The sequence below is a fragment of the Sinocyclocheilus anshuiensis genome, unplaced genomic scaffold, assembly GCF_001515605.1.
Source record: "Sinocyclocheilus anshuiensis isolate Anshui unplaced genomic scaffold, SAMN03320099.WGS_v1.1 scaffold1661, whole genome shotgun sequence".
In the NCBI taxonomy this organism is placed as follows: Eukaryota; Metazoa; Chordata; class Actinopteri; order Cypriniformes; family Cyprinidae; genus Sinocyclocheilus; species Sinocyclocheilus anshuiensis.
In genome coordinates, this window is record NW_015540517.1 from 123,896 (window position 1) to 137,213 (window position 13,318).

General features: G+C 36.6%; 1 long non-coding RNA gene across 1 annotated transcript in view; it reads left to right on the forward strand.

Annotated features, from left to right (window-relative positions):
- Positions 1–5,082: 5,082 nt before the first annotated feature.
- The window catches only part of LOC107687341 (uncharacterized), a 61,544-nt gene continuing 53,308 nt past the window's right edge, over positions 5,083–13,318 (forward strand). Inside the window, exon 1 of the long non-coding RNA XR_001634123.1 lies at positions 5,083–5,279. This is a non-coding gene — a long non-coding RNA (uncharacterized LOC107687341). The remainder of the gene's footprint in view (positions 5,280–13,318) is intronic.

Consider the following 13,318-nt stretch of genomic DNA (forward strand, 5'->3'; position numbering starts at 1 on the left):
AAGGGGCGCTGCTTACTATTTTGGTCCGCTGTTCTGTCACGATTCACACAGGGAGCACGGGAACGAAGGAGCGAGGAGAATATATATATATATATATATATATATATTTAATTCAGATTACAAATTGCAGTACTTAATGTTACATACACTACAGTTACAAAGTTTGGGGTCAGTAAGTTTTTTTTTTTCTTAAAGACATGAGTACTATTAAATTTATAAAATATGACAATAAATACATTTATAATGTTACAAAGGATTTTTTATTTCAAACAAATGCTGTTCTTTTGAACTTTCTATTCATCAAAGAATCCTGATTCAATTATTTTTATGCTATTTTTAAGTCTAAATTAAAAACCTATCTGTTCGATAAGGCTTTTAATTCTGGCTGAAGCACTCTTTATCCTTGTCCTATGTTTTTGTTGGATGTTATGATGTATTTTTTCCCCTTCCTCTTGGTTTTACCGCTTTTTATTTTTCATTGTGTTATTGCTGTTTTAGTTATTCTATTGTAAAGCACATTGGTCAGCTCTGGTTGTAGTATATAGTGCTATATAAATAAAATTGCCATTGCCATTGCCATTGCCATAATGTGGTTTCCACAAATGTGGAAATGTTTCTTGACCATCAAATCAGCATATTAGAATGATTTCTGAAGGATCACGTGACACTGAAGCTGCAACGGCAGACTGCAGACTGCAAGCAGATAAACATCAAATTTTCATTTTTGGGTGAACTATCCCTTTAACATCACAGGAATACATTACATTCTAAAATATATAAAAATGTATTTAAATTGCAATAATATTTCACAATATTACTATATTTTTGATCAAACAAATGTGGCCTTGGTGACAAAAATCATAGGTTTTAAAAATAAAATATAGTCCAAATTGTCTAGACCAATTTAAAACGTACTCGAAAGATGACAAAAAAAGACGGAGCCATCACTACAGGAAACATCATCCCGATTCACTGTGCTTCTGGTGTGTTGCAGCGTAACAGGGGAAATACTTCAGACTTTGAAATTAGGTCAGTCTCTCTGCCTCTGTATTTTTCTTTCTATTTCTGTTTGTATCCACGTGATGTCATTCTCTTTCTTTTGTTTCCATGTGTACATGTACCTCCACACCTCGCACACGGCTGAAAGTGGGGCAGTTGGTTAAGGTAGCCGTGGGGAAAGGGGGGAGCGTCTGGTCGGACACGCGGCGGATGCTAAATCCAGACTCTCATTACACTGACTGTATGTCAGAGATGAATTAGAGGCAGGTCAAAGCAACCCCCATTATTAATCATTATATATTGATCATCAGACCAGGTGTGTGAGAGAGAGGGTGAAGGGACCCCTGTAGCTATTAGGAGGACGAGATACTCACAGGTACAGGCTCTTGAGGGGACGGACATTAAATCAACATCTTTCCCGAGCTGTTCGGTGTCTTTCTCTCACTCCGTCTCCTACGCGCGCATTAATATTCTGCACAGAGCGACGGTTACTGTATTTACATATTTGTAACGACTCTCGCCGGCCCAGTAATTAATGGTGCCCGCTGATGCGAGGCGGAATCTGAGGGCATGTTTCCTCTGCGTTGCCATGGCTACCCACTCCCGCAGTGACACCACGGCGACTGGAGACACGGGTGTTAACTGCTTCCTCGAGGGTCAGGACTTCATCACTTTGTCATAGTCACGCTGGAATAAAGGGATATTTCCATCCATTCATTCATCCATCAGTACCTCCATCCATCTCTGTAGACACGTCCTAAAACTCTTGTGTCTCAATGTAACCACTGGGACTTCTCCGTCTTTTAACCCTCTGAAGGTACCCACTACACTGGACAAATAGTTAAAAGCCATCTTAACCATTCAAGGTGTGATGTTTAATCCAAAGCACCATAACCTTTGATTTGCTCTATATGGCTTGTTTGCACAAATTTGGCTGACAAAAGCGGAGAAACAAATATCTTACATCTCGAATATTGACTTATATTTTTATTGTATTACAATAGAATAAGAATACTTTTGAGAGATTTATATTATTATTTTTTTAACAAAAAAAAAAATGTTTTAAGTGTCAAAGGTATATGTGTGCATTTAAGATATTATTGAAATGTGGTTAACGCAATTATGTTTACCTTCACATTCACAAAATTTAATTAGTTTATTCCGCTTTCTAAAATCAAGACATTAATTGCTATTATTTTATATTTCTTATTTTTCTCAAAATTAGTTATTTTTTGTATTTTAAAATAAAAACAATTAAGAATGTACAATACATTGTCAGCTTAATTAAAAGTACATATTTTCCAATATTTTAACAATTTGTTTTAGTTAAAAATGGCAATGTAAAAGCCAGATATTTAATTTTGAAAATATTATTTGATTTAGATGTCTTAATAATAATATTACATATTTTCCTCACACATTATAAATGGATTTTTAATGCATAAAATATACAGCTGCTTTTATTATCCCCTCACAAGGGGATCATCATATTTAGGGGTCCTTAGCATCAAAAAATTGAAACCTTTTATCTAAGGGCCACTTTTATTCATTCAAATATTACTGTATTTATTGCAGTTAATATTCCATAAATAAAAAATGCATCTTTTAGTAGACTGCATGCATTTAATTTTGTTTATTATAAATTTAATTAGCACATTTCATTTAGCTCTACTGTGTTTATAAGATATATAAAATGTATTATTACATTTATAATTGTTATAATTATATTTTAATTATTTATATTAATGATACAGCTTTTACATAATTTACAGAATTAAATTATATTTGCATACTTGTAATACCTATTGTACATTTATGTAACTGACATGCATTCAGGGTTACTTAAGTGAAAAAAAAAAGATTCGTAAAGGTTTTAAAGCTTGATGAAGCAGAGTTTCGAAAAAAATTCAGGTGTGATTATGTTTTAGATTAAATCTTTAATCCACATAATAGAATCCATGTAGGAACATAGAAAGACATTTGATACAGTGGCAAAAGTAGAACCTAAGGAATACTGATCACAGACAAAAGAGGGGACAGGTGTAAAAGTGAAGGATAGAGATAAGAATATTGATCAGTGGCATTACTTTGAACTTTAGACAGGACAGAAGTGTGAAAGTGAATGAAACATGAATAGAGCTGTTTGCACTGATGTCAATGAAATTACACCATGTATGAGTTATTTCAGGCTTTTAGGAGTCTCTCCTTTCAAAAGTAACATGACATGATCTTAGAGAATGTTTCATAAAAGTTTTGAGGTCTTTCATGGTGCTTTTACATCTTGGTGCCTGACAAACCCTGTCCACACTCTGTTTTAAATGGAGGCCAGGATATTCCTCACCTTCTGTGTTTCACAAAAGTAAATAAAGACTTTTGTGACTATCCCTTAAGAAACAACATCTTTATGGTATAATGGAAAATAGAATATTAGTGAAGCCTGGAGTATTGGGTAGTGGGTTTTGGTCTCTGGGTAGATTGTTATCAGATTGATAATACTGGGTTTGTCATATTTGCCATGTCTTGGTGCTTCTCACACTGGACTACAGCACTGAAGGGCCAGGAGCCGTAAAGTTATAATTAAACTGCCCTGAGGCTCTGTTCTTTAACACATCTTGTGCAGTGTTATGAACAAAAGCAATGACTGCAGTGTCCCTGCACCAGCCCAAAACAATTCTTACCTTCATACCTGTCTGTCTGTCTTTTTTATTTATTTATTTATTTTTTACTGTTTTCTTTACAATAAAATAAAAACTTGTCATGGGTTATAAACATTAGTTTTCAAAGCTGTAAAAAGTGTATAAAAAATATTTTGGGATCTTCTGGCATGAAAGATAAAAAAAAAGGCTTTACTTGTAGTAGATCAAGAAGAATTTGGGCTTTCTTATTCCTTGTACTATTTAATTAGGACTCACTGGTGGCCGATCCTTACACTGATACTCTCTGAAGAAGACTTAACTGCAGAACTTTACTTGTAGTAGATCAAGAAGAATTTGGGCTTTCTTATTCCTTGTACTATTTAATTAGGACTCACTGGTGTCCGATCCTTACACTGATACTCTCTGAAGAAGACTTAACTGCAGAAATGCATTAGTGAGAACATGAAATAACATACTCTAATAAATTACGATCTCTCCCCGAGTTGAAAATATTACAGAGTGCATTTACCATACAATATACTAGGCTACATATTATTAACTTATGTATGCACTATATTCCTATTGCTACTTATTTCTACAAAATCGTTATGGTTTCATGAAAACATTTTCAATTTGTTTAGTAAAAGGTATTAGCTTAGCATTAAAAGTTAAATGTACACACAACATAACATATTTCTTCTGATCAAAACTCAATGAAAAAAAAAACAGCACAGCAAGTATACTGTATAGTACTTTTGTTGATCATATAAGGCAGAACTTCATTTGTATTTCATTATATCATATATATTCATATATATATATTGGCTTCATGGTTGAACTATCTACATTTCTGGCTCTTTCCTTCTGTGTGCACGGGTGGACAGATATCCACATATGTGACCCTGGACCATATCATAAGTATGACCATGGTTATAAGTAGCACAGGTATATTTGTAGCAATAGCCAAAAATACATTGTATGGGTCAAACTTATCGATTTTTCTTTTATGCCAAAAATCATTAGGATATTAAAGACACAATATGTAATTTTCGCCACTAGAGGGCGCGTATTCAAAATAAACAAAGAGACAAAAGTGTAGTTTGATGATGCTGTGACTGAGTGTGGAATCATGGATGGGGACTTTAAGTAAAGATCATGTTCCATGAAGATATTTTGTAAATTTCCTACTCTTAATATATTAAAACTTAATTTTTTTGCACCCTCAGATTCTAGATGTTCAAATAGTTGTAGCTCAGCCAAATATTGTCCTATCCTAACAAATTATACATCAACTGGAATACTTGTTTATTCAGCTTTCAGATGATGTATAAATCTCAATTTCGAAAAATTGACCCTCGTGACTGGAGTTTTGTGGTCCAGGCCAGGGTCTCTTATGTAATTTATCGTTCTTCTTCGTTAGTCATAACTGCTCAAAAGCGCCCCCTGGTGGTGAATGAAACACAATGTATAGCGTTTAACCGCGAATGCTCGTTAATCGACAGAATGTAATTTAGTGCTATGTTAATATGAAGATATGTCAAGTAAACAAGAGAATCCATCATTATATTTCTTATTTGCCCACTTTTGCCGTTGTAATGCGACACTTGACACGACACATTTCCCGGAACTGGCTTGATTAAACAGGTATGTGCTTCTCGTTTTGATTTAGTGTGTATATACTACTAACACTGGAATATCTTGTAGATAAAACAACGATCAAACCTAAATGTTTCTAATGACAGTTTGTTAACAATATAGTTTAAACAGTTGCTTTTGACATCACTAAATTTAAATGAATGTAAACAAACAAACAGGCCCAAAAGGTTCTCATGTTTGCTAGTTTGAATTAAGATGTTTAAAATGTGATGGAGAATGCCTTAACAATCATTTTTAAGTGTATTTGATTAAATATTTACCAAAAAAATGAGAAACTCAGTGTTTTCAAACGGTGTTTCAACTGTAGGCTGCTTGATATTAAGTTAGTTTAAGGATAAGTAGTACATTTCAAAACAACTTCGGGGGAATTTCATAATTTGAGAAACCAGTCAGCAAAATAAATTATCTTCTATGCTTATTCACTGTCAAAACCATATTACTGCCCCAGTTCAAGCCCACCCTGCTGAAGAAAAAAAAAATGTAATGGTTAGAATGGGAATTGTATTGGTTTTATTGAAAACTGTAATGGTCCCCGAGGGTCTACAGGTAATTTGTTGCCTTTTATTGGTGGCTTGATAAAACTGCTATCCTAATGGAATATGTCCCAAAACAAACTAAAGGAAACCATTTTTAATGGGTATAATGGTTAAAAGTTGATGGTTTGTAATGTTTGTTGTAATGTTTGTAAACTATAAGAATTTCTGTGATGGTTTCTATTGTTTTTTTTTTTAGAAGGGCAAAAGCATCTGAAAACAGCAATGAGCACTCATAAATATATGCTTTTCATCAGAGAGGCAAATGCTTAAATCTGTCATTTAATTTGCTAAATTCTCCTAATAGAATATAGACAAGCGTAACTAGTCTTTGGTAGCTCGTGTGTGTTTGGAGGGGCTTATAGGAGTATGCCGTTGCATAGCTCATCGATATCTGGCTCCCAGCCATAAAACAGCAGAGTAAAGTGCATCTCAACTCTCACTTACTCTCGTCTTCTCTTTGTTTTCCATGCCCTCACCTGCTCTTTTCTGAAGAGAGAGGCAAAATCTGAGAATTTATTAGCCATTGGCTAATATTAGACATCATTTAGTCGCCCAGAGTAAGATTTAGTCGCATATGCGAGTGATTTACTCGCAATGTAGAGGGTTGTATATAATCATAGCAAAAACTTTTTAAGATTGCAATAAATTCATAAAAACTGATGGCACTGCCACTGAGGGATCTGTTTCGGATTGGTCTTTGACACGAAGTTTGATTGTTTAGTAGCACATTTGAGTATACGGTATCTTAAGAAATAGATGAAAGAAAAAAACTGGTGAGGCGCGTGTCTGATTGGTGGTTCATCCAGATCTTCAGTGCCGCTCTCGTGCACGTCTGCAGTGTTAGTGTTTGTGTCTGAAATGTTTTTCTTGTATTGTGGTCATTCATGCGTCTCATGTGAGATTTGCAACCCTTTGTGTGCGTGTGTAAACCCGTGTGAAATGTGTGTTTGTTGTTAAACACATGAATGTGTGTTTGCGTGTGTCTTGTTGCTTTAATTGAATCTGGCCCTTGGGAAGCAGGCTGTCTCAGCTGTGGGGTTGTGATCTCATCTCACTGTGTGACTGGGTGAGTACGCTGGCAGTCACTCACAGTCAAGTCAATATCACAGATAAATATTGCAAAGGCCTGTTCTCCAGGCTCTATGAATAATGAATGCAGCCATTTTGGCTCTAAACTTGCCTGTTGTCTCGCCAGGCGTGCGTGAGCACATCTCTGTGTTTCCACCCGTCTTCCTCTCGCTCCCTCCGTCTCTCTCTCTCTCTCCAGTACACTCATAAACTTCTCATTATAAACTGACCTGTTGGAGAGGGATCAGAAAGATTCATAACTCTTCTGTGAGTGAGTGTGTGTGTGATTTATTGCTCGATCACAGCAGAAAGTGACCTGAGATGGGTTCAGGAGTGTGGATCCTCTGCAGGGCTACAGACAAGACGTGCAAGTAATCAAAATCTCTTCTGTTTTAGTATATTATGGTTCCAAACAGCATATGTGCATGATGCACATCTGTCTACAAGATGAAGAGCAGCAGGTACATATAATAAAGTTTGCACATTTGAGATTGTTCTTGTTCCACACTGGACTCGTTTCATTTTTCACACGGTTCATAGTTTACTAGTTTTAATCGTGGTTTCAAGGCTTCACTGTACACTTGAGAGAGTTAATTCTCTCATTTGCGCACTGTATTTATGATAAATAACATGTGTCGGTCGAGCACAGACACACACACACACACACAAAATAAAGTCATTGTCCAACGTTTTTATTTTATTTCTCTTTAATAGAAAATGAAATGTGTGAAAGTTTGTGTGGCTTTAGCAAGGATATTTATTGTATACTGAAATAAAAATCTCTTTCTTTTTAAGAGGTTTTTAGCAGTTGTATGTAAACCTTTCAAAACAGACCTGTATACAATGCCATCAGCCTGTGTAATTTCATTTTGCAATAATCATATTTAATGGATTAATTTTAGGTGAAGAACTTCAATACCCATGAATTCTAAAGAGAAAAATCATCCAAAAATGAGAGAATTGATGTAATAAAATCTCTCTACAGTCTTAAGCATCTTAAATATGATTTCCCCCAATACATTACAATGCAATGCATTTATGTTTAACGAATAACTATGCTATTTTTGGGGTGGTAAGATTTAAGATTTAAATGTAAAAGAGTCTCATACGAAAAACTACAGTAAAACAGTAATATTGTGAAATGTTATGGCAATTGCTGTTTTATATTTTGATATATTTTAAAAGGTAATTAATTTCTCCAAATGTAAAGCTGAATTTTCAGCATCATTACTCCAGTCTCAATTTAATGCATCCTTGTGGAATTCAAGTATTGTTTTCACTAAAAAAGTACTGCCAAACATTTGAACAGTAGTGAAAATTGTTTTACATGCCCCAAGAACACATTGATATGCAAATTAGATTCAGTGTATAGATACATTGTATATAATGGGAAAACCCTCTTATGGCCATTTTACACACATATTGCGTAAAGCAAAATGGTATATCCGATCATTCTGTTAAATCTTTCATGACATAGTTGATCATCTTTATACAAAGTTTGGTATGAAAAAAAAAAATCCTGAAACCTAAAAATTTATTGGTGATTTAAAAAAAAAAAAATCCATTGTTTTTGCCTATTCATGTCATTGTATTTTTTTTTTTTTAATTGAGTCCTGGGTCCTGTACAGAGGACATAGCATAACATATGAATAAAATATCATTTTTCAAAACTGTTATTTTTCCATTTTTTTCTTATGCTCTAAACTATGTAACGACATGAAAAAAAAAAACACTTCGCAAATAAATAAATAGATAAAATAAAATAAAATAGAATAGAATATAACATTTCTTGGTCCCAGGAGGATATTGTACCAGCATTTTCCAGTTTACATAATTTGTCATGATTAATGGAATTTTAGTTAATTCCTTCATAAAGATGTTTTGACTTCCTTATTTTCAAGTTTTTTCTTAAAGTGACAGTACACAGGTCCTCTAGGCAAAACCTACAGTTACGTTTCTTGCACATGTACACAAAGTGTGTGAAGTGACGTTTGGCCAAGTATGGTGACCCATACTCGGAATTTGTGCTCTGCATGTAACCCATCCAAGTGCGCACACACACACACACACACACCCGGAGCAGGCCCGGGAGCAGTTGGGGGTTCTGTGCCTTGCTCAAGGGTCTCACCTCAGTCGTGGTATTGAAGGTGGAGAGAGCACTGGTCATTCACTCCACCCACCTACAATCCCTGACAGACCTGAGACTCGAACCTGCAACCTTCGGGTTACAAGTCAGACTCACTAACCATTAGGCCACAACTGCCTGTGGCCTAATGCTGCCTGTGGCCTAATGCTGCCATTAGGGTTGCAAAGGGGCAAAACTGTCCATTCCCATGGAAGGTTTGCAGCCTTGAACATTCCTGGAATTTTGCAACTCTAGTTGCTATGGCCTGCTCCTTTCATCTTCTAAATGCAATAGCCAAATGTAATAAAGTAGTACACATCAGAATCAATATAACATACTTAAAAAATCTCAGCATTTTTCACATTTAAGACTTAAAGGGGTCCTATTATGCTCTTTTACAAAGTCTTGATTTTGTTTTGGGGGTGTACTAGAACAGGCTCTCATACTAGGTTGTTCGAAAAACACATTATTTTTCACATATTTTACATTATTACAACACCTCTCTCCCCAGTCTGGCATGAACGGCTCAAATAGTTCCTGTATCAAATGAAGGCCCGCCTTCTGAAATATGAAATGTGCTGTGATTGGTTAGCTGGGCCAGTGTGTGTTGTGATTGGCAGCACTCGGCGCCTTGTCGGGAAATGTCACGCCCCTTACCATAGCCGCCTGCGAGCTTCAGTGTAAATATTGCGTCAATATCAAATCAATTTGAGCGTGATTTAAACCCGGATGATTGTAACCACTCTAAGTTCGTTTGCCTTGGGAAAGCTAGCGTGTCTCCGACATAGTGATAACTCTCGTTGCCTTCTCTAGTGCAGCTCAACCAGGTCTCATCCTATTCGTCGATATTTGTGACATCACAAATCCCGGAAAATATGCATTGTAGTCCAAACGAGTCGTTCGTTGTAGTTTTTGAAAAGTGATTTCTGTTAAATAAAATATCTCCTTTTGAAGTGGACCTTTGAACTTTGTAACTTTGCAGAACTTTTTTATGCTCAAACAGCAACATTACAGACTACCTAGTTGAAAAAGTGAAAAAGCATAATAGGACCCCTTTAAATCCTGTGGAAAATAACTGCATCCAGAGTATCCACAGCATGCTGTCATATTTGCCAACCCCATTATCATTTCTAAAGGTTACAACAGCCCCTTTCAGAATGTTTTTTTTTTTTTTAAATTTACTGCTGATGAAAAACTATATGCCACCTGTTGTCGATTAGCGTTCGGAGAGATTGTTTCGTGCTCTCTCTTTGAAATGCAGAGGCATCGGTCGTAACAGCATCATCAGTCTTTCCTAATGAGTTTATTTTTTTTCCAGGATGAGCAAACACTTTCTGATCTGAGTGATGACTATATGAAATCCTTTCAAACTATATTTGATAAACATTTCATTTAATTCATTTCTGTGCTTGTGTGCCGCTTGACTCGTGCTCAGAAATGATTCTCATGACAAGCTATTAAGACATCACAATAGACCGGGGAGAGTTGGGCTCTCTTGCGCTGTGGTGGTTGCTGAGGTACTGTTGTTGTGGCAACCGGCTCCCTGTGCCCTTGAACGGAGGATAACTCTGGCCTAGCGGGGCAGGGTTAGTGTGCTTTGATTGACAGTGTGCTGCTAGAACTGTGCTGTGCGTGGGTTAGAAATAAGCTGCCCCACTGGGTGGCTTAAAGGGTCTTGCATGGGCTACAGAGCATAAACTGGCTTTACCTGGAAAATAGATGCTTGCTGCGGGGGGGACGAGGAACAACTGAGAGATGAGTTAGTGACACAGACATCTGCTTGACAGAATCATCTGTTCACTCAGAAAAGAGAGGAAACTAAGGGAACATGGGAGCGACAGATGTGACAGTAGATTCTGGATGTTGTTTCTCAGGGCACTGGGGTGATTTATCGGAGTAACAAACTGTTTTTAGTTACAGCCATGGGTTATAAGGATTTTGGAGGTGGGAGACTATAACATCTGGTGATTCTGCTGTCTGATCTGTAAGATATGACATGGTCAGCCTTCCATCCACAAAAAGCATAATCATAGCACTTTCTGCACTAATTTTAGTAGAAAAAAATGTCTACAAAACTATAAAAAAAAAAATATTAATAATAAAGTATTAAATATAATACTTATATATTTTATATTAGTTAAAATAAATGTGTTTATATATTTAAAGTCCACGTGAACCACATAAAGTTGTGACCAACCTCAGTATATATTTTTGAGTGAAACGGACTGACTAGAGAAGCAGGCTTTGATTTGAGAGCTCTTCCTCACCATATAGTATGCAGTAGACTGAAATGTATTTATTTGGATTTTTATTTGCACTTTTACCATCCATCCATCCATCCATCCATCCATCCATCCATCCATCCATCCATCCAGTTTAGCTTTTTCTTCCAGTCATTTCCTGTTATTTTCGTGTACTGTTCCTGCTAGTGTGGGCCTGTGAGTTTGTCCGGTATATTTTGTGTGCTTAGTGTGTACTTGTACACTTCTGCACGTGTGAGAGCAGTAATGTCAGGCCACCTGTACCAAAGCACGTGTCTCTTCTGTGTGATTTTTGCATTCAAGGCCATTTATATGATGTTGTCACAAGCATCTGCAGTTGCATAACTGCCAGGCAGCAGTTACATCTCTAACAGCTGAGTGAATGTGAGAAAAGAAAATTGGAAGAGATGAACAGACATCTGGTGTACAACCATACATGCAATGAAATATTTATCAAAAGACCATTTTTTTACTGGCCTCCAATAAAAACAGTTTATCTTGTTGTTCAGCTTTACCATGAATTTTGCACAGTAATCGGCATTTTTGTGAAATAAAAGTGCATTTTTGGGTGTAAAACAAACTCTGGAGTATTCATTCACACACCCATCCAGTATTAATCAATCAGATGAACTGCATTTAAGTTCATCCCAGTGAAGCAGATTCATCCCTATCCACATGTGCATAAACAAGCAGTGTCACATAGGAATATATAGCTGCCCACATTCTTATTTTGCAAAACATTTAAATGCTGCAGCTTGAGATCTTTTAGAAACTGTTTTCATTTCAGGCCAAGGGGGAATATGAGATAAATAGCACAGCAGCAGGAGCTGGAATTCAGGGACAGGGATGAGCCAAGAGGCGAAATGAACAGATAAAGGATGAAGTTTGCCGCTCAGGATCAGGCTGCATGTCTGCAGGCAGCGTCGCGATGGAAGTGAGAGTGACAGTTTAGCTATCCTTAAACATGGCCGCCCACGGGGAGAAAATCTCACGTTTCAGGTCGAAGGAGCACAGTACGGAGATGTTTGGAATAAATGGGCTTATCAAGGCCTTTTAGGAAGCAGTTTTGTATCTTCAAGTCAGGGAGAGCACACTTGATTAAAAAAAAACATGTGCAATGCTAGCCTTCTGCTCATGGCTACTTTAAGGACCATGAGAGAAAAAATAAAAATGTTTTTGCGTAGATGTTTACTACAAGTCAGTGCTCATTAAACAGATGATTCATCCAGACACAAGATGAGTTCAGACCAAACACACAAGAACACTCCAGCATTAACACTTTTGAATCATATTGTCCTTGAAGATGCTTGTGACCCGAGGAATGGAGAACTGGGTCTGAGTAGGCACTACATATCAAAACATTCATGTATTATAGTCATTAATAGTGCACTTTATTGCAGATCTTTCTGCATAGAACTGTCATTCTTATTCATCCAGCACTTTATTTTGCAACAGAAAGTGCAGTTTAGGCTTTATAACTAATATTATTGAAGTTTAGGCCCAATCCCAATTCTACCCCTTAGCCCTTCCCCTTTCCCCTACCCCTCCGTTTCGCGCGTTCACATGAAGGGGTAGGGGTGTCTTAATTCTCTTTTGGTTGGAGGGGGAGGGGTAGGGATAAGGGGAAGGGCCAGACAGCCCTTCAAACGACGATTTTTCGGGACACACTTCAAATGAAGGGGTATGAATTATCTCAGCGTAAACTGGCTTCAGGGGCAACATGGCTGCCCGAGCAAACAAAAAGACACATAAATGTAATCATTTTTGGCATTAATAAAGATTTTAACGAAAAGTAATCATTTGTTTTGTTACATTCAATCGTGAGTTCATATTTACAGTCATGTTACTCAAAGAAATGTTTGCAAAATGCGTGTATGCGTGTCTGTGCGTTTCTCTTTTTAGAGTGAGATTACTTAAAAAATTAGCGATTTTATCCTCTCGTTGCTGGAAAACAAATAATGTTTAAACTGTTATTAATAAAAGTCATGGGGCAGCGTTGACAAGTTTCTTTTCTCCTGGATGTGTGAGCTGCGCGAT